The following is a 4,393-nucleotide window of genomic DNA, read 5'->3' on the forward strand; positions in this document are numbered from 1 at the left end:
TTCTATCCGATTCACCAGGAGACACAGGGGTGGATTGCTGAGGGCAGTTAATAGTAAAACGTGAGACAGAACAAACTTGTACCAAACTGGTAAGGCTGTCTCCTGAGAAGGCAAGGAAGAGTGATGGGAAAGTCACCAGGGACGAATGAAAAGAGGAACTGAGTAAATAAAAAGAAAGAGAAAATCAGTGTGTGCTGACTTCTCCATCTGATCTGCACAAACAGGCAGGGTATTTAGAGAGGAAGAGCAGACAGACCCAAGCAGGTTTTGGAGCAATGAAAAATAGAAAGTGGAAAATTCTTTCTTGGTTCCCTGACTGTCTGGTCCAGGGAATACCGAGGCCAGATTTGATTTGAAAGGAGTGGTCAGTGGGTCTCCAAAAGACATCCCAATGGGAGCGAGGAGGTGTATAACACAGTCCCCAAGGATGGGGCAGAGGAAGATTGGGCACAATGAGTGGGGTAGAGAAAGAAGATCCAAAGGTACAACGGCATCCCAGGGATCCAGGGAGGATCCGCAGCTCCTTCAACAGATCCGGCTGAGTGGAGACAAGCTGTTCAGTATGTCATCATGCAAGAACAGGGGCCAAGGGCTCTGAGCCCAAGAGAGACACAGTCTCCTGGTACCAGTGTTGTAATAGTAGGAGCGGCGGGGCTGCATCCCCAGCACCCAGCCGCCCACATGGCTAGCTCTAGCTTATGCCCCGAAATAATTACATAGAAACTGTATTCTTTTAAACACCGCTTGGCCCATTATATCTAGCCTTTTCTCGGCTAACTCTTGCACCTGAACTAGCCCATTTCTTATAATCTGTGTAGCCCACGAGCTGGCTTACCAGGAATGATCTTAACCTGCAGCTGCCTGGAGTGGGAGAATCATGGCGACTCACTGACTCAGCTTCTTTCTCCCAGTATTCTGTTCTGTTTACTCCACCTATCTATGTTTTAACCTATGAGGGCCAAGCAGTTTCTTTATTGCTTAACCAATGAAATCAACAGATTGATATGACACTCCCCCATCACTTCCCCTTTTTCTGTTTAAACAAAAAATGGAAGGCTTTAACTTTAACATAGCAAAGTTACATATAGCAAAACAGTTATCAAGCAAGAATTACAGTTACAATATTTATATCTATTTTATCTTTATCATAACTAAGGAAAACTATAACTATCTATTCATTCTTCAACTCCATCAAAGACTTCAGAAGGATATAATACTACCTAAGCAAACAAGAAATCCAAACTCTAGAAATGACAGAGACATTGCCTGGACAGTCACCCAAAGTTCCTCTGCACTGTTGGGGCATCCATCTTTGGCCTACAGGCCTATAGTTTCCAGCAGACATTTTCATCAAGCAGGAAATTTCAAAGACAGTTCAGTCACTTTCTGCTGTGTCCTGCAGAATGTCTCACAGACTCTTTCATGAATCAGGAACCCCGAAAGACCATCTCACCTTTAGGCAAGTTCAGCAGTCCTCTCTCTGCGGGTTCTTTGTGTCCAGTTTATGCATCAGTCCAGGCAAGAGCAGTTTCTTGCCCAAATGGCTATCAAACTCCATAAGGATCCTCTTCGATGCCCATCTTCCTCTTGAAGTAGATTGGTGCTGCCAGGAGCAGACGTGTCTCATTGTCATGAAAAGTCCGAAGTTATTAACATTAAATGCCATATTCTGCAGTCTTTGAAAGATATGAAGAATGTCTATCTAACTGAAATGTATCTCTATATATCTAGAAAATCTAACTAACATGATTACAAGCTTTACTATTATCGATGATTATCCATTAGCAACCTATATTTCCTAATTATACATTACATTTTAAAAATGAACTACACAATCACAACACCTTATTCAAGATCAGAAATACATATACATATAACAAAATTGACCTTAAAAACCACACCAATGCAAATTATTCATACCTATATCATTTCCCCCTTTAAATGTAAAAGAACATTTATAAACAATGTTTGGGAACATGGGCGCAGTTTTTTCTCTCCAAACTGCTTCCTGCTGAATGGGGGAGCTGTTAATCAGATCATTTAGGGTTAACCTGTATGTCAGGTTTATCTCAGTTGGCAGTTGAGTGAAGTAATTTTTTGAGGGTGTTCACAGGAACTTTTCGAGAGGTCGTGGTCTATCATACCATATCGGGATAGATGCAATCCACAGGGTCACATCCTCTGTGAAAACAAAAGAAGACCCTTTCCAAAGCATCATATCCTTAGACCCAAATTCTGAAAACATACCCTCATTATATCTATTCTGGTTCCACTTGGCAGCCCATATAATGAAATGTCTCTCTGTACTTAGCTCCTTCACAGTCAAAAATTTTAAAGAAAACACAATGTACATAATCCAGACTCTCTGTGAATTTTCCATTTTTACGTGGCTTATTTTTCTTTAGTCTTTTAATCTCTTAACTATCTGTACTCTGTCTCTTTAAAGACTTTACCTTTTTTTTTAAAACCATTAACTTTATTCTCTATATTCTTTTTCTTCTCTCTCTCAAGCCTACGTACATTCATCCAACAGTGTGATTCATTTAGTGGTCTGACTCTGTCCTATTGTGAATCTGCAATTTTTTACTATCCAGGAGCACTTTTGATTTGTGCCTTTAAATTACTAGGCGCTTAAGAATCTAAGCTGTGACATTCCTAGGTCAAAAACAGGTACTGCCTGCTGGCCCTGCCCAGTCCAACATGGCGGAGCCGCTCGTGCCTCTGTTCCTTGCACATTGCACCATTAACATGGCAGAGCTGCTTGTGCTTCTGAGCTGCGGCACGCAATGACCCCTTTTAGGCACACAGCAGTCTAGTTGCCATCAAACAAATCATAGCACTTTACTCCAAATGCTCCATTCAAAAGCTCTGTCTCCTGCAGGAGACAGATCGCAATGGCGGCACAGCCCAGAAAGCCGACATTTTAAAACAGCCAGTTTTTTCCTGCTGCTGAGTCAGGAAAATTTCAAAATGTAGGACATACCATTTTGTGCTAGCTCTGGGGCCACCAGGTAGGAGCGGCACTCAGCACTTTAATTCTGAGACTGAGCGTGCAGCACAGAAATTCTTTTCATCCAAGTTACAGCCAAATTTGACACGCAGAGCACTGCACAGTCTGAAAACACGTCTCTTCCGCCATGTTCTCCCGCCTGCCTAAGCCTGATTCTGCTGTCTGCCCAGGTGCAGATGGGGAGCATTGAGCCTTCAGCACGGTCTCAGAGCACTCTCCTTCTGATCCCAAGCGGGAACACAAACATCCAGTCCCATAAAATCCATTGAAATGCTTTAAAGCCAGAGTTCATGCTGGCAGCACAGCCCCAGGAAGCCCCGCTTTAAAATGACACAGCGTTTTTTCTGCTGCTGATGCCGAATCAGGAAATCTCTCTACAACACGCCACCAACAAACAGCAAAAATCTGTGTTAAATTCTCTCTCCCTTATTTTTAAGCCTTCTCAGGTTTTTAAGTGGATTTAGTCCATCACGTCTGGGCGCCATCTGTTGTAATAGTAGGAGCAGCAGGGCTGCGTCCCCGGCACCCGGCCTCCCACATGGCTAGCTCTAGCTTATGCCCCGAAATAATTACACGGAAACTGTATTCTTTTAAACACCGCTTGGCCCATTATATCTAGCCTTTTCTCGGCTAACTCTTGCACCTGGACTAGCCCATTTCTTATAATCTGTGTAGCCCACGAGCTGGCTTACCAGGAAAGATCTTAACCTGCGTCTGTCTGGAGTGGGAGAATCATGGCGACTCACTGACTCACCTTCTTTCTCCCAGCCTTCTGTTCTGTTTACTCCTCCCACCTATGTTTTAACCTATGAGGGCCAAGCAGTTTCTTTATTGCTTAACCAATGAAATCAACAGATTGATATATGACACTCCCACATCATACCAGGACTTCGATAAAAGTCAGATGGTGAGGAGAGGACTGTGCTTGAGAAATAGTCTTGAGAAATGAAGACCATACAGAGGAATGATCAGAGGCAGGTAGCCCCACCAGAGACCCAATTACCAGTACTGAATGGAAGGCAAAGTCACCAGTTAACAAGAAAGCAGATTGGTTGCAGGTGGAAGACAGCGGGTCAGAAAGCAACGTCTAAGGGATATTTGGGTCGCATCTGACTGCAAAGGTGGATGAATTTAGAAGCCCTTAAATCAGGCATTGAGTGCAAAAGTTGGAGGTATAGACAACACTATAGTTCCCATGAATGAGGCAGATGAGTGAGACCCAAGAGTCTGTAATTCCTAGCATCCCAGAGATTCACAAAGGGTCGATTTTGAGAAGGCACAGTGATTAATCAAACACCAAGCAGGGGCCAGGGACTCTGAGCCTGAGAGAGCCATGGTTGCCTGGTACCAGGGCTTAATGAGGCCAAAAGGCAAGAAGCCATG

The sequence above is a fragment of the Microtus oregoni genome, unplaced genomic scaffold (genome assembly GCF_018167655.1).
Source record: "Microtus oregoni isolate MIOR12 unplaced genomic scaffold, Mior012 000050F_ref0000143, whole genome shotgun sequence".
Lineage (NCBI taxonomy): Eukaryota > Metazoa > Chordata > Mammalia > Rodentia > Cricetidae > Microtus > Microtus oregoni.